Source organism: Eptatretus burgeri, chromosome 9 (genome assembly GCF_056783735.1).
Source record: "Eptatretus burgeri isolate ZD-2024b chromosome 9, Ebu_testis_v1, whole genome shotgun sequence".
Lineage (NCBI taxonomy): Eukaryota > Metazoa > Chordata > Myxini > Myxiniformes > Myxinidae > Eptatretus > Eptatretus burgeri.
In genome coordinates, this window is record NC_140969.1 from 50,303,155 (window position 1) to 50,327,029 (window position 23,875).

At 45.9% G+C, this 23,875-nt stretch overlaps 1 protein-coding gene across 3 annotated transcripts in view; it reads right to left on the reverse strand.

Annotated features, from left to right (window-relative positions):
- LOC147020112 (pumilio homolog 1-like) overlaps window positions 1–23,875 on the reverse strand; it is a 234,385-nt gene that overhangs the window by 195,708 nt on the left and 14,802 nt on the right. The gene's annotated exons all lie outside the window — the stretch shown is intronic.

Below are 23,875 nucleotides of genomic sequence, written 5' to 3' on the forward strand. Positions count from 1 at the left end.
CAGTTACTTTCAACAGTCACACTTTGTTATTGTGCAGATAACTCATGCAAAAAAAGAAGTTTGGTGTCGGTCTTTCTCAGCTGACTGGCATTTGACGGATTACATTACCGCAGAGTTTGTGAGAATGGGGAAACAAACAAAAAAAAGTAGCAATAAGAACAAGAAAAATGTTTTTGATAGGTTCTGACTTGCACCGTTGTTTTCTTTTAATGCATTACTGCTCCATAGTGCACTAACCAATACCGTTGAGTGGCCATATTGTGGATAAATATAGTTCTACAGTAATTTCCCTTGTGAGCTTGGAGTTGAACACTTCCTAGCCATTCACAACATGAAGCTCCATGTCAAATTTGGCCATTCAAACTGCCCTGATCATCCAGTTATTCTGCCGACAAACAGACAAACATACAGACGAGATTATGGCAATGCTCATGTGCTCGGCCTACAGCTGCAGTGTGAGTAACGACAAGAAGAAAAAGAGAAATCAGAGATTGCAGACCCTCACCAGGACTTGTATTGTGTGGTGTTTGTGTAGTTTTGTATAGTGTATTTTCTGTGGTGTTTATGTACTGGTGTATTACACAATTAATAATAGACATAACTAGAAGTCACTTTAAAACTGTTGGCAATGATGACTGAGTACAAAGACATCCAGCTTTGATGCAACCCCGCTTTGAACGGACACTTGACCCAGACCCATGATGTTTATTATTATTAAACTGAATTCACAATGGGATTAAAATAAAATGCAATTCAAGTCAAATGAAAGACCAAATACTGTAGTACACTCCTGCATTGGAGTCATCAGAAGGAACCCAAACAAACAAAAAAGCAAAGACAAAGTCATCAGGAGGAACCTGGATAGGATTCGGGTTTATTACAGCTGCTGCTACTCCACCCTCAAACCCATCCAGGCACAGCCAAGTGAGCCTCATTCAAAGAAAAAAATGAATAATAGAAGAAAATTAGAAGGGCACTCAGTAGAGCGCATACCTCCCCCACGCAATGCCTGATCCATGAGAACATATCGGGCCCATTACATTTTTGAAATATAATGCTATACTGTATATCCTTTTTGGCTCCATCTCTCAATGGTGAAGAATCACTTTCAAAATTAAATAATTCTCGTATCCAGATCCGGAATCGGATCTTCACCAAAATCAAATCAATTCGTCCTTGTCACACACCGAACCTGTCAATAAAGTTTCATCCGAATCCGTCCACAACTTTTTGAGATATCATGCTATTCATCTGTTTTGCCCTATCTCTCAATAGTGAACAATCACTTCAAAAAGTCATCAAATCTGGATCCGGATCCGTATCTTCACCAAAATCGAATCAATTCTTCCTTGTCACAGACCAAGTTTCATCCGAATCCGTCCACAACTTTTTGAGATATCATGCTATGTATCATTGTTGGCACTCTCTCTCAATGGTGAAGAATCACTCAAAAAATTCTAGTCGTCGAATCCGGATCTTCATCAAAATCTAAGCAGTTCGTCCTTGTCACACACCCAACCTGTCCACAAAATTTCATCCGGATGCGTCCACAACTTTTTTTAGATATCCTGTAAAACAAACAAATATCCTTATTTGAGATATCATTCACATTCGGTAGCGGAGGTAATTAATGAAAAAGAACCCAAATCAAAAAAAAAATTCTGCCTGCCAGACCATACACCTGATCAAGTTGAAATTGAAAGCATATATTCCCCATCGGTAGTAGATCATAATGGTGAACTTTCAGATTGATCGATGAAGCAGTTCAAAAGAAATAATTTCTTTAAAATTTTTGTTTAATCCAATATGGCTGCCAGGACCATGTAACATCAATTATTGATGATTACCCAGGTATCCCCAAGGCTTGGGGAACATTTGTATGAAGTTTCCCCTCGATCTGTCCAGCCCTTCTGCATAAGATTTTTTATAGGTTTTAGGATAAATCCAATACGGCTTCCAAAGCATGCACCCTATGACGTCATATGTGTGAACGTTTTGTTCCTCATGGAGAGGAAGTCAAGCGTGTAAATTTTTGCCTCGATCTGTTCAGCCATTTCAGAGAAGATTTTTGAGGTTCCTTTGTTTGTTTTTTTTAATAATATGGCTGCTGAATAACGTGACTGATGACGTCATCATTATTTTTTCTGTGGACCAATTTATTCCTAGATGACACTGAAACATTTTCATACTGATCGGATGTAGCATTCTACATATGCAATTATGACGTCAGAACGAAGGCACCCAGGACGTCATTTAAAAATAAAATAACAATAAAAAAAACCCACACATATTCCTCCATGAGGAAGAGTAACAGACTGGGGTGATCTTGTTCACTGGAGTGAACAGACTGAACCTTTAACAGACTGGGGTGATCATATCACCACACTCATGTATGCAAGATTAATGATGAAAACACATATAAATATATATATATATATATACATATATATATATATATATATATACATATATATATATATACATATATATATATATATATATATATATATATATATATATATATATATATATATATATATATATATTGTTGTGGTTACCAGATTCGCAAACCACCATTCAGGTCCCTTAGGTGAGGTATCTCGGTAAGTACATGTGTAGTTAGGCCCGAACCCGTTGTCTAGTGGGAATACATGTCATTTATGCGAGCTGCGACTCTTCAGGATAGCCGTTTTTCTTTTACTATCTTTATTTTGGACCAACCGCCATGATCACAACCACAACATCAACCACCGACCACAACCACCGCTTCACCACAACCGCCACGACCTTCACGCACACCTCACAACCGTAGCATCGCCACCGTTCTTGCCCCGCTGTGGGTACCGGTGTTGGACTCATGCAGAACGCGCGTCGAACAGCGTGTACAAAATCACGGATTTTCTGCTTCAAAAACAGATCAAAAACGACACACGCCCACTTTTTGCCGTCCAATCGGTGAGCGAGGGGCGATTTGGCCCCGCCTCCAGAACGATCGATATATGCAAATTTGTGGATCAAAAAGCCTTCACGCCCACTTTTTCTCGGGCCAATGGGGAGCGAGGTGAAAGGTCAAAGGGAGGGGGTCAAAGGCGAAGTTACGGGGGGATAAAAGGACGGTGTTCGTCAGTCAGAGAGAGTCAGAGTCAGCAGAACGCGGTCAAAGAGTCAGCAGAAAACAAGAACGAAGAGTCGGAACGAGGGAGTCAGCAGAACGGGGGTCGGAGAGTCAAGAAGAGGAGAGTCGGAAGCAGAGGGTCAAGACTTCGCGGGCGGTGGAGCTGCTCGTCGTGTGCGTTGGAGTCGGAACGGAGGGGACGGAGCTGTGGAAAGGCGGCGACACCAGACGAGGGGGTGCTCGCGTCGTGCAGGAAGCTGCACCCGAGGGAGGCCGACAGCGCGACCTGGCCGAGGTGGAGACGCTCGTCGCATATAATAAAGATCCTCTATACCCCGAGCATCAGCAACCCCCTCCTGTTTCCCCCCGCGCTGAGATAGTGCGACCAAGGGGGCCCCGTTCCCACCCCCTGCCAGGCACTGTCCACGAGGCCCGCGGGTTGCGGGGCCATCGCCGCTCCGCGTCTCATCACCAGACGGGTAGGCCCGACCCGGTCTCGGCCTCAGGCCTACCCCATTCTTGGGGGATTTCTTTTCCTTGGTTTTGGGTATGTGTTGTCGGCGCCGTCTGTGAAGTAGAATTGTATAAGTGTTGCCGTGTGCTCGGTAGTCGGTATTAGCTCTGCACTGTGTTTTCACTTTTATGTTTGCTTTTTGTGTAAATGGAATTGTGTTTTCTTTTTTTGTGTGCATTTGGTGGAATTGTATTTGTGTGCTTCCCGTGTGCCGAGAATAAATGTGCTTTATTGTTGAACTGTTCTCCCGCTTCGCTTCGTCTTTTCCCCCATTGAATCCCCATCTTGCTTCACGTAAAGGGTTGGTAGTGGGCTGAATACGCCCGATAATTAATCGAACCGTCGAGGTCGACGATAACACCGCTCGGTTATTCTGATAGTACGGAACGGGTCGCTTAAGTGGCCCGTGTCCGAAGTCGACCTGCGGCGAGGTGCGATCGCCCGGTCTACCCTCCGCGTGGGTACTTAGGTAGTTCGAATTTGGCGAGCAACCCTATCCCACGCGGGGGCTGATTGGCTCGATCGCGGTGAGACCGAAAGGTCCACCCGTGACTGGTTCCCGGCGTTAGTCCGAGAGGGTCACGACTGGATTGTCCGTCCGGTGGGCGACGTGCCGCGATTCAAGTTACGTGGCCGGCCGCACGCCGGCGGGCGCGAAAACCGCAACACTGGTGTCAGGAGTGGGATACAAATTCATCGCCCTCCTCGCGGCACTGGTATTGGAGAGCGGGACAACAGGCTCTCCTGTCTCCAGCGAAATTCACGGGAATCGGTCCAGGGGTGAGAGAAGCGACCCCCGATTCCCTCCAAATTACGAGCGAGCAAATTAACCCTTCACGAGAAGCAAGATGGCGTCTCAAGGCGAGCGGGAGCCGGGGGTATTAGAAATGTATATGTGTAATAATGTAGAGTCCATGGTCCAGGATGGAATCCCCGAGCAGGAAATGTTGATTGTGCAGGAACACGGACTCGCCCAACTGAACCCAGGGCCCGAGGTGGGTGCGGCAGCGGCCGCGGTGTATGACACCTCCACCCCTCTCCACCAAGACCCTTCCCCAACCCTTGCCGAAACGGCTCAGCTGAGTGCATCCAACATGGCCCAGCTATGCGCCATGCTGGCGGCAATGAACAAACAAATGAATGAAGTGAAAACGACGATGGATACAAATACAAATGAAATGAAAAACGAAATGAAAGACATGAACGAAAAGATGGATACAAATACAAATGAAATGAAAAACGAAATGAACAAGCAAATGAATGAAGTGAAAACGACGATGGATGCGAATACACAGCAAATGAGGGAAGAAATGAAAGAGCTGCGGGGTGAGACGCAGAACATGGGCCGATGCCTGCAGGCGGGCATGAAGGCCGTGACCAGGGAGCTGGGAATGGCGACTTCACGTGTGGGAGCAAACGAGCTGGGTGGGGGTGCAACGGCTGACAGGCCCGCGGTGGAGGCGGGTGAAAAATAATTCTTGGAACGTGTTGGGCGAGGGTCGTGACGATGACCGAAAGGGAAAAATTAAATGGGGAGACCAAAACGTGTGAGACGAGACACGAGGTGACGACAAAGGAAATAATAATAGTTGAGACAAGGGAGGTAAAGGGTGAAGAGTTGGCAGTGACGGTAGCCGGGAAGGGAACGACAGAGGAGAGACTGCACGGTGAGGACGGGGTAAGTGACGCACAAACACACACGGAGGTAGTGGAGGATAATGGGGGTGAGCTCGCGGAGCGTGCAGGGACCCGGTGTGAGCAGCTGGATGGCCTCCTCCAGGAACGAGGGGAGGGAGTATGCCTTGAGGCGAGTCACGACCAGGTGAGTTCGGTCGTGCTTTGCGAGGTTGAGGGGACGAGTGCTGTGGACGGGTGCACGGAGAGCTTGGGGGGTATAGAGGCCCCGGAGACCCTTGTGGGGACACGAATCCCCAGTGTGGTTGTCCCTGTGTGTGTGGTGCAAGGTGTGAGTGCGTCCCCGTGTGTGGAAGCGACCCCGTGTGTGAGTGGTGTGGTGGCGATGGTGCCGGAGTACGTGCTTCCCAGCACGCCGTGCGTGGGTGAGGCACGGTGTGTGAGTGAGGCCGTGTGTGTGAGTGAAACGGCCAGTATGAGTGAGGCACCACGTGTGAGTGGTGTGGTGGCGATGGTGCCGGAGTACGTGCTTCCCAGCACGCCGTGTGTGGATGAGGCACGGTGTGTGAGTGAGGCACCGCGGGTTAGTGCCCCCGCGTGTGTGGGTGAGGCACCGTGTGTGGATGAGGAACCGCGGTTGAGTGCCCCCGCGTGTGTGAGTGAGGCATGAGTGAATGGAGCAGCACGTGTGAGTGGTATGGGTTATGCAAGGGAGACCGTGTGTGTGAGAGAGCGGTATGAGAGGGAGATGTCGGTTGGCATGCGGGAGCACGCAGCCGCGTCTCCCGGTGTGAGTTTAATGGTGTGGACTGTGTGCGTCGTGACACGCAGGTGTGCGTGGGTTGAATGGAGACGACGACGGCGACAGAGGAGAGAAAGCCGAGTAGCGGCTGTAGTTGTTTCGAGGACCGTGCCGGGTTCACCCAGCAGTGAGCACGCGGTTCGTGCTGTGCAACGCACGAGACCACCACGTGCTCGCTTGCGAGAGTGAAGTCCCGGTCCGGAAACGCACGCGGTGGATTTGCCGATCCCGCGGACGGACAAAGTTTAGGCAGGTAAATGGATTTGGACCGGACGGGTTCTCCACGCGATCGTGTGTGTTAAGCTCCAACGGGCAGGGCACATGTGTTCGCGTGGGGAACCCCTCGAGACGTGTGGCTTGTGTTTTTTTTTTATATGCGCACGGTGACGTCATGGCTGCACGTGTGGTTGGAATCCGGCAGGAGGGGTATCCCGGCCGATGGTACCGTCCAAGGAGGGACGAGGAACACGTGCAGCTGCATGACGTCACGGGCAGGTGTAAAGTGCGCGAGCGCGAGTTGCCGCGCTGGTGATGCGCATGAAAAAAAAAAAAAGCAAGCCTCACTTTCGGGTGTACAGGATTCCTGGGAAAGGGGTGGAAGACCCCCTTATCCTGGGCACAGGATGAAAACTAGTTAGGGGGAAGGGTTAGCTTAGTTAGACCGACTCCATGGGGCAGGGGTAAGTCCTCATGGAGTCCGTGGAATGGATTAGGTAGAGGGATTTAGTGAGCTTTAGGTTGGGAAATAAAATGATTTATTTGGAGACCGTGACAGACTTGTGGATGTGTAGAGGGGACGTAGTTTAGCTACGTAGATTAAATGGAACGTGCTGTAGTTTAAGGGACGACGTGGGAGCACGAGTTAGTTAGGGGATGTAGTTAGGAGGATGGCAGAGTTCAGCGGTGTGTGTGTTGAAGAGTTGGAGAGTTGTGAGGTGAGTACTTGGTGAGTGAGTGAGGCCAGCGGGTCTGTGTGAGTGGAGTGAATGGGGAATGCATGGTGCGATGAGTGATTGGGGGGAGGAGTGACTCCCGCCCAAGGGACCCCGGGGTCAGAGTAAAGTGAGTTAGCTGGGTTAGTCAAATTGAAAAATGGAGGTCGTTTTGCTGTTGGTGGGAAAGTAGGCTCGAGACCCATTTGGAGGGGTGCAGGAGCCCTGTTGACGGGCTTGGGAGCGTGGCTGCGAAAGGTGAGTATCGCTGAGTGGGTACCCCGGGCACCAGGCTAGTCGGCCGTGGTAGGCCAAGGGCCCATGGGGGGCCGGGATAGAGTAGTGGGCACGGGTGCGCCTGCTTGGTGCGGGGGCTCGGGGCGCCATTAGCCGCGTGGGCAGTGTTGTGGGCACGGGTGACCCTCGGAAAGGGGCCCGGGAGGCCGGCCTGCCACGTGTGCGTTTCAGGGGAGGTGCCATGGGGGCACTCCCCGGTGTTAGGGAGCTGGTAGGCTCGGAGGCAGTGTAGTGCCCGGGGGTGCCATAGCGGGAGATTCGGCAGAGGGTCGTGCCTGCCAAAGGGAGCCACGTGTCCCAGCCAGGAGACCGTGTGAGGGCACGGAGAGAAAATTGGGGGGCGAGGCCCGAAATTGTAAGGACACCAACACAGGCGACGGGAATCTGGGTTGTTAGAACCAATAGTTTAAGCGAGAGGCGCTTGTTGAAAGCCCCGGGGTAGTTTAACAGTTAAATGGTTAGGGTAGATTAGGAGATGTACCCCTCCGCACCATCCATCCCCTCGCTGTCGTTGTGGGCCGCTGGACCCACTTGGTGTTGAGATCGCCGAACTCTGGGGAGGCCATTCTGAGGCTTCGGTGGGCCTCGGCACAGGACGCTAGCTCTCCCTTGTTCCCCTCTGGGAAGGGAACGTAGGGGTTGGGAGTAGGCTAGGTGACAGGATAGGTTAGCCGAACAAGGACGATAAAGGGGGTTAGGGGACGATTTATAGTGGGGAAGTAAAAATAAAAACAATAAAAAAATAAGTTGGGGCTAAATTGGGGTTTGACAAATTAAGGGAGTGGGTATGTACAGTGACAGGCAAAGGCGATAGGTGGGAGGGAGACAGGTAGGTAGGTCCGAGCCCGCCTTCCAAGTGGCCAGCACCACCGCACTCCCTCCACCAACCTTCACTGAACGGCAAAGGCTGGCCAACTTCATCGGCTGGCCGTGTTTTGCTTCAAGGCGGAGGCCGGCCAACTTCATCGGCAGCTGTGTGCTGCAAGGCCTGTGCCGGCCAGTTCATCTGCTGGCTGTTTTTCTTCGAGGCCTGCGCCGGCCAGTTCTTCTGCGGGCTGTGTTTGCCTGCTACCTTTGCCATGCCATGCCCACTGCCCACGTTCACCAGCCCCGTTCAATTTTGCTTTGCCTCCCCCTGTTCATTTCCATGTGCGCCAGGATCAAGGCAACAGTTTGCAAGCTGCGAGAACTGCCCTGTTGGCAGCTACAACACGGGCCTGCAGTGGCAGCCCGTGCACCGTGTTTTGCGTCCATCCATTCATCCATTCATTCGTTGTGCTCATTGCGTGTGCCACTTGAGCTGGCACGGAGACTGCGTTGTGCAGCCCATGCACCGTTGTGGTTCACTGCATTCAGTTCAAACCGTTCATGCATCCATTCGTTGTGTTCATTGCGTGTGCCACTTGAGCTGGCACGGAGACTGCGTTGTGCAGCCCATGCACCGTTGTGGTTCACTGCGTTCAGTTCAAAAGGGAAGGCCTTGGACTGCGTGTGAGCAGCCAGCCACGTTCCCTGTCACCTGCATTGTTTTGAGCCAGAGACTGCATGTGGGCAGCCTGGCTCCCTGCTAACTGCTTTTCTTTTGCAGAGTTCAGTGATCCTGGGCCATGGTTTAGTGTAAAATTTGCAAGTTAAGGTTAAGATGTACTGTAAATATGAGTGCGCCCCCGGCATGTATGTCTTAGCGCCGGCAATTTTATTTAAGTCGTCCGTGTGAGTGAGTTTGTTTAGATAGTTACGCAGCCCTTAGGTTATTTATTTTGGGGACACGAATACCATGAATGTCGCACTCAGGGATCCGTAGGTAAAGTGTACTAGGGGAAAACTACACATGATGGCACACGAAAATTTGACGACTCGGGACGAGTCTGTAAAAAGGGAAGGGGGTAGTGTTGTGGTTACCAGATTCGCAAACCACCATTCAGGTCCCTTAGGTGAGGTATCTCGGTAAGTACATGTGTAGTTAGGCCCGAACCCGTTGTCTAGTGGGAATACATGTCATTTATGCGAGCTGCGACTCTTCAGGATAGCCATTTTTCTTTTACTATCTTTATTTTGGACCAACCGCCATGATCACAACCACAACATCAACCACCGACCACAACCACCGCTTCACCACAACCGCCACGACCTTCACGCACACCTCACAACCGTAGCATCGCCACCGTTCTTGCCCCGCTGTGGGTACCGGTGTTGGACTCATGCAGAACGCGCGTCGAACAGCGTGTACAAAATCACGGATTTTCTGCTTCAAAAACGGATCAAAAACGACACACGCCCACTTTTTGCCGTCCAATCGGTGAGCGAGGGGCGATTTGGCCCCGCCTCCAGAACGATCGATATATGCAAATTTGTGGATCAAAAAGCCTTCACTTTTTCTCGGGCCAATGGGGAGCGAGGTGAAAGGTCAAAGGGAGGGGGTCAAAGGCGAAGTTACGGGGGGATAAAAGGACGGTGTTCGTCAGTCAGAGAGAGTCAGAGTCAGCAGAACGCGGTCAAAGAGTCAGCAGAAAACAAGAACGAAGAGTCGGAACGAGGGAGTCAGCAGAACGGGGGTCGGAGAGTCAAGAAGAGGAGAGTCGGAAGCAGAGGGTCAAGACTTCGCGGGCGGTGGAGCTGCTCGTCGTGTGCGTTGGAGTCGGAACGGAGGGGACGGAGCTGTGGAAAGGCGGCGACACCAGACGAGGGGGTGCTCGCGTCGTGCAGGAAGCTGCACCCGAGGGAGGCCGACAGCGCGACCTGGCCGAGGTGGAGACGCTCGTCGCATATAATAAAGATCCTCTATACCCCGAGCATCAGCAACCCCTCCTGTTTCCCCCGCGCTGAGATAGTGCGACCAAGGGGGCCCCGTTCCCACCCCCTGCCAGGCACTGTCCACGAGGCCCGCGGGTTGCGGGGCCATCGCCGCTCCGCGTCTCATCACCAGACGGGTAGGCCCGACCCGGTCTCGGCCTCAGGCCTACCCCATTCTTGGGGGATTTCTTTTCCTTGGTTTTGGGTATGTGTTGTCGGCGCCGTCTGTGAAGTAGAATTGTATAAGTGTTGCCGTGTGCTCGGTAGTCGGTATTAGCTCTGCACTGTGTTTTCACTTTTATGTTTGCTTTTTGTGTAAATGGAATTGTGTTTTCTTTTTTTGTGTGCATTTGGTGGAATTGTATTTGTGTGCTTCCCGTGTGCCGAGAATAAATGTGCTTTATTGTTGAACTGTTCTCCCGCTTCGCTTCGTCTTTTCCCCCATTGAATCCCCATCTTGCTTCACGTAAAGGGTTGGTAGTGGGCTGAATACGCCCGATAATTAATCGAACCGTCGAGGTCGACGATAACACCGCTCGGTTATTCTGATAGTACGGAACGGGTCGCTTAAGTGGCCCGTGTCCGAAGTCGACCTGCGGCGAGGTGCGATCGCCCGGTCTACCCTCCGCGTGGGTACTTAGGTAGTTCGAATTTGGCGAGCAACCCTATCCCACGCGGGGGCTGATTGGCTCGATCGCGGTGAGACCGAAAGGTCCACCCGTGACTGGTTCCCGGCGTTAGTCCGAGAGGGCCACGACTGGATTGTCCGTCCGGTGGGCGACGTGCCGCGATTCAAGTTACGTGGCCGGCCGCACGCCGGCGGGCGCGAAAACCGCAACAATATATATATATATATATATATATATATATATATATATATATATATATATATATATATATATATATATATTATATTCAGCAAACTATATTCATGCCACATGACTCTACGCAATCTCAATCATCTTCATTATTTTTTTTCCAGCAATCAACCAGCCTTTTGTTCCCAGTACAGAATCCTTCTTTCTTTAAGTGTCCTTAACACAATGAAAATGACTGCATCTTACCTCTTCTCTGGATCCAAAAAGTCTTCCTTCAAGTTTGGAGGTTTTTCCAATTTTTTTCTCCAATATCCGTTTATAGATGTTGTATGTATTCTTCTTTTACATCAAACATAGTTTAAGATTTTTGGATCATTTCTTTACTGAAGCCAGCCATGTACTTGGTACTCGATTCCACAAAACTAAACAAATTCTGAGAGAAACTAAATTTATCACTTGGTCTCAGGAAAAAAATGAAGCATGACAGTCATGGAATTGTTATCTGCATTTACACGATTCATCACAGGATTGATGTTCTCTGGCTTTCGCATCCTATGGAATGCCATTCCATTCCGTCACATGTCCTTGACGGGATGGATAAATTCCGCAAGTTATAAATAAATGTGATTTTTGAAGCCATTTTCTGAAAATGAGTGTTTGTAAGTATTCAAATTTATTATCCCCCAATACCAACACCAACAAATAAGCCAGCCCTCCAAAAATAGGTAGACAACTGTTCCCTGATGTCTACTTGTGGTATGAGGAGAGGGAAAAAGAGGGGAGGAGGAGGAACAAAAGAGAGGAGTACGAACAAGAGAGAGTAGGAAAAAGAGAGGAGGAGGAAAAAAGCAAAAACTACAAGTATGAAGGTTGGGTTAGGTCGTTAGGTATGAGAGATGACACGAGATGATGGTGCAATGACTGCTTGAGGCCTGGAGGGAAGAATGTGAGTTAACCATCTCAGGAAGGAGTTCCACAGAAGGGAGAAGAAAAAAAAAAAAAAGGAGGAACAAAAGTGGATTTAGGCAGAAGGCTGAGATTTTAGGAGTTTAAATAGGAGGTTTCACTGAAAGAACATATGCATCCACATAGAGAATCTGGGGAATCGTGGATGGCTGAGAAATCTGATGGAGCTAGACCAGAGGGGGCAACGGTGCCTCTGTGATGTGAGATTTACAGACTGTGTGCTTCGTCCTCATCATGTTGAAATCTTTAGATTCTCCAGAATCCAGGAGAGACTGTGTTGCTGGGACCTGATACTTGTTTTTTAGTCAGAATTTACAAATAAAATAATATAAAAAGGGATCCTTTCCTTCTACTCATATCTGCATTTTCAGCCCAGTTCTACCCATTTCTGCATTTTCAGCCCAAAGTCAAAATTATAATCAACGCTTCCACCCCATCCCATACAGTTTACAATAAGGCTCAATGGCATTGCCAGAGTTCCAAAATTCAAATTGTACTTCAATCTGCATATACAACATTATTACCTCCACCAATGAAGGTGAAGGTGGTTATGTTTTCACCCTTCTCTGTTTGTCTGTGTGCAGGATAGCTCAAAAAATTGTGGACGGATCCGGATGAAATTTGGTAGGCAGGTTGGGTGTGTGACAAGGATAAACTGATAAGATTTTGGTGAAGATCCGGATCCGACTACTAGAATCAAGTGATTATTCACCATTGACAGGGCCAAAAATGATATATAGCAAAATATCTCAAAAAGTTGAAGACGGATTCAGACAAAACTTGGTGGACAGGTTGGGTGCGTGACCACGACAAATTGATTTTGATGAAGATCCGAATCCGGATCTGGATATGAGACATTTAATTTCAAAGTGATTATTCACCATTGAGAGATAGGGCCAAAAACGATAGGTAGCAGATTTTAAAAAATGTATTGGGTCGGATATGTTCGAGGATCAGGCATTATGTTGCGAAGGTATGCGCTCTACAGAGTGCCCTTCTAGTTTGTGAACTAATCACTTGTACAAAGATTTATATTGTAACTTTTAATGTGGAATTGCCAGTCAAACAAAAACAAAACCAGTTCAAACAAGCACAGCTGCAAAAAGTTCTTTTTATTTCAAAGAATGTTTGTTGTTGGCAAATAAATACCACAAATCACCCACATTTAAAAACAATGTCCGTATGGAGAGCAAGTTTGCACCAGTGACAAATGGTACACATTTTGAAGCCAAGAGTTGGTCAAGAATGTACAAAATTTTTTTATTTTTTTATTAAAAAGTCATTAAGTGTCAATCTATAATAATAATAAATGTCACTGTGTGTGTGTGTGTGTGTGTGTGTGTGTGTGTGTGTGTGTGTGTGTGTGTGTGTGTGTGTGTGTGTGTGTGTGTGTGTGTGTGTGTGTGTGTGTGTGTGTGTGTGTGTGTGTCTACTCCATAACCCCAAAACCATGAAACCTCGTGGCCCAAACCTTTGCATGCATACCAAGGGAACTCAAAGGGAGTGCATGAATGAAAGCTGAGTATTTGGGTAAATTTAAACACCCCTTTTGAAGATAATCAATGGGGTGCTCATCATACAAAAAATAAAAATAACAAAATAAAAAAGAAAGGCACTCTTCGATGTTGTGACGTCGCCAGATATGCCCGGGGTGCTCATCATCTATCTATAATTCCAGCAATGTGTGTGTGTGTGTGTGTGTGTGTGTGTGTGTGTGTGTGTGTGTGTGTGTGTGTGTGTGTGTGTGTGTGTGTGTGTGTGTGTGTGTCTACTCCATAACCCCAAAACCATGAAACCTCGTGGCCCAAACCTTTGCATGCATACCAAGGGAACTCAAAGGGAGTGCATGAATGAAAGCTGAGTATTTGGGTAAATTTAAACACCCCTTTTGAAGATAATCAATGGGGTGCTCATCATACAAAAAATAAAAATAAAAAAATAAAAAAGAAAGGCACTCTTCAATGTTGTGACGTCGCCAGATATGCCCGGGGTGCTCATCATCTATCTATAATTCCAGCAATGTGTGTGTGTGTGTGTGTGTGTCCGCTGTTTCTCGACAACCACTGGTCCGATCTAAAGGCCCGGTCACACCTTGACGTTTTAGCCAACGTATGCCGATTTTTGAATCTTTTTTTTCTAAAACGCTGGCACACGTTGAATACGTTATGGGTAAGTTTTGATAACATTGAGAGCACGCTGAAAAACACTGCCATACGTCGTTGTACGTTGGCTTTAAACGTACTTTTTGGTTGTCCTCAAATTATTTCATGCTTGAAATTTCACGACGTATGCCGGCGTATGACTCACACGTTCCGCTACGCTGGCCACAAGTTGTATGCACGGTCTGCGATCGTTGACAGACGTCAACACATGCTACTTGTAAGTTAATCATAAGTTGAGACACGCCGAGGTAATGTTTAGCGTACCCGAAACTTATTTCTAACCTATGATTAACGTGTTGTTGGCACGTTACGCGATCGTTGCCACACAGACAGACATTACTTTTAAGTTACTCATAGGCTGAAAGACGTCGGTATAATGGATCGTCCTTGCGTCAGCGTCCACGGCCACGGCCAGGACACTTATTTGCAGCATTCTTCAAACTTTTCTTCGGCATGACGAGGATGTTCACACTTCGATGTCTAGCTTGGCTATGATTCCAATTGTCCAGCGGCAGCGTCTATTTAAAATAGTGGAGTTTGAGCGTTTTAACACATTCAGAAGAAACGCTTCAAATTTCAAAACCCCAGCGTCAAAAAACAAAGGCGAGTGACAGCAATTTAAATCGTTCATTGTAAACAATGAAAATAGCTGAGTGGTACCGTTTAAAAGTCGTTGAGTGTAAAAAAAAATCGAGTTGTTGAGCGCAAGCGTCTACTTTCAATAGTGGGGTTTGAGCGATTTAACACGTTCAATAGAAGCGATTAAAATTTCCGAGCGCCAGCGTCAAAAAACAAAGGCGAGTGACAGCAATTTAAATCGTTCATTGTAAACAATGAAAATAGTTGAGTGGTACCGTTTAAAAGTCGTTGAGTGTAAAAAAATCCAATTGTTGAGCGCAAGTGTCTACTTTCAACAGTGGAGATGCAGCCATTTAAATCGTTGAGTGGCAGCCTATGAATAGCAAACCCTACGTTACCGGCAAAGATAAACTGCCGCACGATATGGATAAGTTAGGCTATTGTTGGGCATAGTTTGTGAACGCCGGCTTCACGATAATTATTCGTTGGTATATCGTATCTATAAGTAATCAAAGCGCTCTATGCACATTATTAGTTCATTGTGCATTTGTCCAACCCGTTATGAATAGACCTAAATCGTAAAAACAAGCTATAGCTCATTGTTGAAAAAGCCCCATAAAAAATTAGCCGCGAAGAACTTCGAACAATGATGAAAAGTTACTGATACTGTTACTGCTGACATGGACATCGACTCAAAAAGGACTCGAAAACACTGTTGGGTTCCCTTTTATGAACACCATTTTTATATACCAATTCCCAAAACCGCTGGGAACACGTCTTTATATGGCAGTTATAAGCTCGAAACACGTTCATTTTTTTTTTTTGTCGACCGGAAGACGTCATTAGAATACGTCTACATACGTCGATGTGTGTTGGGACTACGTAAAGAATTGGTTCAAAGCACGTCAAACATAAGTTAGAAATAAGTTTCGCGTAAAAAAGACATTACCGCGATGTGTTTCGACTTATGAGTAGCTTATAAGCAGCGTTTGTGGACGTGTGTAAGCATCCACATAGCGTGTGTAAAACTTATCCCCATCGCATGCGGAACGTGTGTCATACGCCGAGTACGTCCAAAAATTTTGAACATGTTTAAAATTTCTTGACATACTCTACTTACGACGACGTATGATAGCGTACTTTAGCGTTCTACTCACGTATACCAAACTTACTCATACCGTATTTGACGTGCCCCAACGTTTTAGACACATTTTTCTTAAGGCCCGGTCACACCTTGACGTTTTAGCCAGCGATGGCAACGTATTAAAATGTATGTAAAACGCTGGCTGACGTTGAACTTTTGATGTTTTTTTTTTAAGATTCGGACGTATTCATAACGAGTTGGTCGTATGCATAACATATTAGTAATGGACACAGAACGTTTTGTTGTGTTATAGATAACTTATACCAACGAATGCTGAACCTGTTGTTGGCCTACACAACCTATGCCCAACGATAGTCTAACTTCGGCATAGCGCGTTGCACGCATCGCCGACGATGACGTGGCGTAGCCTATTAAAAGGCTGACGCACAACGATTCGAATCATAACTGCCGTAGAAATGGAAGTGACAACATCGCGGTCACACCTTGGCGATCTTGCCAGCGGATGCCGACCTAAGAAAAATGTGTCTAAAACGTTGGGGCACGTCAAATACGGTATGAGTAAGTTTGGTATCCGTGAGTAGAACGCTAAAGTACGCTATCATTCGTCGTAGTAAGTAGAGTACGTCAAGAAATTTTAAACATGTTCAAAATTTTACGACGTACTCGGCGTATGACACACGTTTCGCATGCGATGGGGATAAGTTTTACACACGATATGTGGACGCTTACACACGTCCACAAAGGCTACTCATAAGTCGAAACACGTCGCGGTAATGTCTTTTTTACGCGAAACTTATTTCTAACTTATGTTTGACGTGCTTTGAACCAATTCTTTACGTAGTCCCAACACACATCGACGTATGTAGACGTATTCCAATGACGTCTTCCGGTCGACAAAAAAAAAAAAATGAATGTGTTTCTAGCTTACAACTGCCATATAAAGACATGTTCCCAGCGGTTTTGGGAATTGGTATATAAAAATGCTGCTCATAAAAGGGGAACCCAACAGTGTTTTCGAGTTCCTTTTTGAGTCGATGTCCATGTCAGCAGTAACAGTATCAGTATCAGTATTAGTAGTAGTTTGTTCATGTTGGCAGTAGTAGGTGAGTGTGAGGGGGAGGGTGTGGGTTATGATGGATCGTCCTTGCGTCCGCGTGTCCACGGGTAGGTTCATAGGCTGCCACTCAACGATTTAAATGGCTGCATCTCCACTATTGAAAGTAGACGCTTGCGCTCAACAATTGGATTTTTTTTTACACTCAACGACTTTTAAACGGTACCACTCAGCTATTTTCATTGTTTACAATGAACGATTTAAATTGCTGTCACTCGCCTTTGTTTTTTGACGCTGGGGTTTTGAAATTTGAAGCGTTTGTTCTGAACGTGTTAAAACGCTCAAACTCGACTATTTTAAATAGACGCTGCCGATGGACAATTGGAATCATAGCCAAGCTGGACATCGAAGTGTGAACATCCTCGTCATGCCGAAGAAAAGTTTGAAGAATGCTGCAAATAAGTGTCGTGGCCGTGGCCGTGGACGCTGACGCAAGGACGATCCATTATACCGACATCTTTCAGCCTATGAGTAACTTAAAAGTAACGTCTGTCGATGTGTGGCAACGATCGCGTAACGTGCCAACTACACGTTAATCATAGGTTAGAAATAAGTTTCGGGTACGCTAAACATTACCTCTGCGTGTCTCAACTTATGATTAACTTACAAGTAGCATGGGTTGACGTCTGTCAACGATCGCAGACCGTGCATACAACTTGTGGCCAGCGTAGCGGAACGTGTGAGTCATACGCCGGCATACGTCGTGAAATTTCAAGCATGAAAATATTTGAGGACAACCGAAAAGTACAACGTTTAAAGCCAGCGTACAACGACGTATGGCAGTGTTTTTCAGCGTGCTCTCAATGTTATCAAAACTTACCCATAACGTATTCAACGTGTGCCAGCGTTTTAGAAAAAAAAATTCAAAAATCGGCATACGTTGGCTAAAACGTCAAGGTGTGACCGGGCCTTTAGGTCGGCATACGCTGGCAAGATCGCCAAGGTGTGACCGCGATGTTGTCACTTCCATTTCTACGGCAGTTATGATTCGAATCGTTGTGCGTCAGCCTTTTAATAGGCTACGTCACGACATCGTCGGTGATGCGTGCAACGCGCTATGCCGAAGTTAGACTATCGTTGGGCATCGGTTGTGTCGGCCGACAACAGGTTCAGCATTCATTGGTATAAGTTATCTATAACACAACGAAACGTTCTGTGTCCGTTACCAATGCGTTATACATAAGACCAAGTCGCTATGAATACGTCCGAATCTTTAAAAAAAAACATCAAAAGTTCAACGTAAGCCAGCGTTTTACATACATTTTAATACGTTGCCATCGCTGGCTAAAACGTCAAGGTGTGACCGGGCCTTAATTGAAACTTGCCAGGTATATTGCTGGGGACCTGAGTATGTGCCTTTTCAAGGTTTTATATTGACCGGACGAGTGCTTCCCAAGTTATGGCCATTCATTTACCAACCAATGACAGGAACCGTTGCTGCGGCAATTTTTTATCAACCAATGACAGGAAGCGTTGCTCCGTAGCCGTGGTCGATGGGGAAGAGAAACTCAGCCGCGTTCGCCATTACGGGTTTTTTTTCTCTTCTCTTCTCTTCTCTTTGCATTTTTCCTTGCGAAAAGGCAAAATACATTGGCGCTAGTTGAATAATTGGTTAAAACGAATGATTTATCAAAACGTTGGCAGATCCAGCAGCCTCCGTATTCTTGCCCTGGACGGACGAGGAAACAAAGAAGAAGCGCCGTTTCCTCGGCAATGTTGTTTATGAAGAGGTGCTAACGAGATAAAGGTGTGTACAATGTACATGGAGACGATTTTTATGATTATTTATTTATTGAAGAAAAATTGTTCCGAAAAAAATTTATTTTAAAAAGTGCACAACTTTTTGTTTCCAATTGTCAAAACGCTGTGGCCTTTGGAAGTGTTAAGGAATTCAGCTCTACTCAACATGCTTGCCAACGAAATACATCTCAATTTGGTGGTAAAAACGATTCACAACGACGGGTTTCCTTTCTCATTGCTCTGCAGTCTGCATTCAACCCCTTCATTTGTCATCTCATTGATCTCATTTCATCTATCTATAATTCCAGCAGTGTGTGTGTGTGTGTGTGTGTGTGTGTGTGTGTGTGTGTGTGTGTGTGTGTGTGTGTGTGTGTGTGTGTGTGTGTGTGTGTGTGTGTGTGTGTGTTTCTGTGTGTCTGTGACCGCTGTTTCCTGACAACCACTGATCCGATCTAATTGAAATTTGCCAGCTATATTGCTGGGGACCTGAGGATGTGCCTTTTCAAGATTTGATATTAATCGGACAAGTGATTCCCAAGTTATGGCCATTTATTTACCAACCAATGACAGGACACATGCTGCGTAGGCGTGGCCGATGCGCCATTTAGTTACCAATCACAGGACACGTTGCTGCGTGGGCGCGACTGCGTAGGCCGGTGCACGGCCGGCGATGACGTCACGTGCCGTGCTGGTTACGATGGGGATTGATCGGTGCCTAAGTTACCGTGGGGTAGGAGTGCCAATGGTAAATGGCAGCGAATGTCATGGCAAGCAAAGACAGGGAGGTAAACTTGATTTTAATTAACTCTGTGTGTAAGTATCACAGCAGTTGTTACTTCAATGCAAGCGATTATTCGTGGAATGATGTGAACATTCCGTACGGGCACGCACTACTTTTGGATAGTGATGACTTGCTGTATTCTAATAATTTCTCGATTTCTTATCTGCATTTATAGATAAACACAATGCCCCAATCCAGTCGTCGTTTATGAGAGTGAAGGAATGGCCTGTGTCATTGTTTTTTTTTGCATGTACAGCCACGCACGTATGGGCACGCGAGAGCTAAGGAACGGCCTGTGTGGTTGTTGTTTCTGGCACGTGGTTTGAGTTTTTTGCGGGGGGGGGGGGGTTTGCGCGTACGGCCACGCATCTACGGGCATGCACTAGTACAAAAAAAAAGAAAAATTAAAAAATTAAAAAGAAAGGCACTCTTCGATGTTGTGACGATGCCAGATATGCCTGGGGTGCTCATCATACACAAAAAAAGAAAAAAGAAAGGCACTCCGATGTTGTCACTGCCAGATATACCCAGGGTGCTCATCATGCAAAAAAAAAAGAAAGGCACTCTTCGATGTTGTGACGTCGCCAGATATGCCCCCGCTCGCATTATTATATCATTACAGTCATCCGCCGCTTAACGACGTTCCGGGCAACGACGGATCGCATATACGACAGGTCTGCCAGCTCTGGAAAAAAATAAATAAAATAAAATGAAAAAAATATGCAGCTGTAAAATTCCTATCGCCGAGTGATGTAGGCTCGTATAAAAATAGCACATACAATTATGTACACTCTGCAGAACATAATACCTCATAATGATAATAAAACGACAGTGTGGCCCTGTCATAATGCGATCGTTGAGGTCCATAAAATGTCATTGCTAAAAAAACAGGATCGTGCTAAATCGGGATTCAAGGAAATCGGCTTTCAAACTGAACCAATATTTCCACGTTTACCTTCTCGCAAGTAAATTACCTTTGAATTGAAGAATTCCACGAATAAATCGTTGTTGTTCGTTAATTAAAACACAAATTTATTTTTGGTGAAGCTTTTTATGTTGTTAAAACAATCGCACTGTTCCGAAAATATATCAACTGACAGGTGCTCGTTTATTCATTTGTAAATTATAACATCGATGCAATGATTACAGATTTATAAAATCCAAACGCTATTTATTTATCTTTCTATAATCGATGCGAGAGGAGGTTGTAAGCTGCTGCTAACAACACTGATGGCCGTCATGAACTGCAGAAAGGTATATGGAATGTGTCTTCTGTCTCTTGGATGTGTGTTACAATTGCCGACAATATTCAGTACAGTAACATGCTGTACAGGTTTGTATCCGAGGAGCAATAGGCTACACCATATAGCTTAGGTGTCTAGGTATGTTTAAGTACGATGTTCGAAAACGAAAATGAAAAAAACCAATGATGTTCGCACAACGACGACGTCGCTTAACGACTCGTTTCTCAGAACGTAACCCTGTCGTTAAGTGGCGCATGACTGTATACATACTTGTACCAAGTCCTCTGTGTGGTGCCATTTGAAGTAAGGGAAGAGAAGCATACATCAAATGGACTTGACAAGGCACCACCAGGTTTTAGAGGAGGGAGACAAGTTTGAAAGCTCATTCTTTAGATTGGACAGATGTTGTTTTCTGGATCTCCTGAGGGTAGAGACACACTTGTTGCAGGCTTTGTGGAATGATCTCCAGTTGCATTCAGTCGGATTTTCCTTCCAGGAGGAGAATTCAAGTTGTTTTAAAGCAACAACCTCACCACAGGATTCAAGGTACCAAAAGCAAGAGGTTGGGTAAGATAATTGAAGATGAGATGGGATGAATCTGCATAAGAGCAGGTTTCTGTGGAAGAATTCCCAAGCTGAACTGATATGAGCAGCAGAAGATGTACGAAACCAGCCCTGAAGTGTTAAAAAAATAATAATAAATAATAAAAACGCGAACACACAGGATCCGCAAATGTTGGGGTTCCACAGCATTTCATTTCATTCGGAGCTTGGAGTAATGTTATCTTCTATATAAAAGTGAATGAGAAGTTTGTTTATTTGTGACACTCCTCCTTTGAGCTCCAAAAGTTAAGTGCGACAAAGATTTACAGGAAAACAATTTTCACAAGGCACCTTACTCGTCATTTTCTAACAATTCATAACTTGTAAACACATGAACTTGTATCCTAGAGTTCAACCAAGATGCCTGTCACCATCTCACATGGTAGATCCAGAACACAATGCTTTATCAAAAGCCCCAAAAAAATTGGATTTCCACCCAGATACCTTTATAAAATTGGTGAGATGGTGTGCTCCGATCATCAAATATAGTATCAGATGTGGAAAAATAACTATTAAGACATTACAACGATCGGTAAGTTCGGCGAAGGAGTCACGTGACCTCTCAAATGCGCTAATCACTAATTATTTAAAAACCGAAAATAGTAGAAACACAAACTTTCAATGCAATTTTAATGCTCATCTAACGACATAACTCTCTCAAGTGAAAGAAGAGTTTGAAGGAAAACATAAAAGGTTATTCCTTTTGCTAGCTTCTCCAAATATACACCCTGTGAAAATTCCTTTGTGGGAGGAGGGAGGGGAGGGGGAACTAGGATAGGGGAGGAGGAGGGACCAACATTGCCTGGCAATGCTGGGTACCTTTGCTAGTTTTCAATAAATATTCCTCAGGGTTTCTCATTTCAAAATGAAAAAAAGCAAAAACAAACAAACAAAAAATAATAATAAAAATCAGACTGGTAACATTTTAAGTTTGCTCATCAAATCACAAAGTTACTTTTGGGACACATTTGTGGCTTTATTTCCCATGTATACAAACTTATATAAAGCTACCTGACAAAGGGTGGAAGATGTTAATGTTCAAAGGAGAAGATAAAATTTCAGATGGGTAGTATGCAGCCAGCACAATTAAAATTCAGACATACAGTGGAAACTGGAAATACAAACATGGCGGCATGATGGGTTGTCGTGTTCAACGACGAAACAAGAAAATGAATTTCAAAAACAAAAGCACGAACTTGATCTAATTTCAGCCTGCAGATGTGGATATGTAATCATGTACACTTCATCACAAGACTGAGTGTTGGGGATCAAACCAGGTACTTACCATAATGGGGCAGTTGCTCATTGCAATATGTTGGATAATAGACTATTGGAATCCAATTACTCGTGAACTACATGCAGGCTTGTTACTTCAATAACAAAGTGCTCACTGGTGCTACAACAGGCACACCCCAATAAACTATTTTGAATGACAGACAAAACATGATAGAGCCCGAAGGATGCCCAGCCATCCGGAGTCCAATGCCATTGAATTAATGAACACTGCTGACTTCGATCAGCTCAACCCTCATTTCACCCCGATCAATTCTCACGCCAGTAGCCCAACATGGAGGCTTCTCATAGTATACCTAACAGAAAGAAAGCCCTTTGGCAATAGGCAAGGAAGAAATGGCATGTGCCAACCTCATACATGGCAGGTCCATTTCTGTACACAGTTGGCCCAGTGCTGATGGCCATCTAGCCAACGAACAGATGATTCTATTGCAACTTGGCAATGAACAACAAAGTATGATTTGGGGCCTGGAATACAAGGGTGTGATAGAACGTACAAGCCTGAAATACAAGATGGGCGACATTTGCGAGAGGATCATATCACCAACCTAATAAAAGCTAGTCACCACCTGGGCATTCTAAGTAGAGGTAAGGCATTGCTGTGCCATACCGAGCTCATCACCGTGGCAAAGGCTTTAATACGGAGCTCCTTAGAATATGTAAAGCTCCACTCTCTGGGCTGGTGGTCCTGCCCCTCCACCTTGCTCCTCGAGATGGTGGGGGAAAAAAGCCTTCCGAAGTATCAAAACAGGAGGTGGATTCCTAACGACTATTACTAAACAACGAAGGCAAAGTTGGTGGGTTGTACTTTATACAAGTTTATGGGACAAATATGAGTACAAGCAACACCTACCCCCCCCCCTGTTCTCCCCCACCCAACAGCAATACCCTTTAGTAATCTGTAAGCCTGCAGCCCTTAATCACTTCGCTCCTCCATGAATCTACACTAAAAAAAAAAAAGAATCCTGCACTTAGAGTATTGCTATCAAAATTTGTGCAGGTTTCCAAATGTGCCAAAGGTGTTCAAGAACGCCACTGTGCGGAGGAGTATTGGTCAATGGATGAGCATCACACCTCATACAGGTAACAAATTAACTGAAGAAAGGATGCATCATGCCATGTGTTGGTCCTTTCCCATGCGTTTATGCTGAAGGAAGCAACGTCAAAGACTCGTGCAAAAAGCTACCTGATCTTCAACACATATGGCATAAATTATTCAAACGATGGCGATTAAAAGACAATCAACCGGTACTTGAAGTACTCGTTCAAGACCTTCTACATGCCATTGATTGTACGAAGATTGCTCAGAAAGCAATCTCCAGGAAATAGCAGACAACTTCTCTGCAACAGCAACCATATTATGCCTTACTCTCAATCTTGGC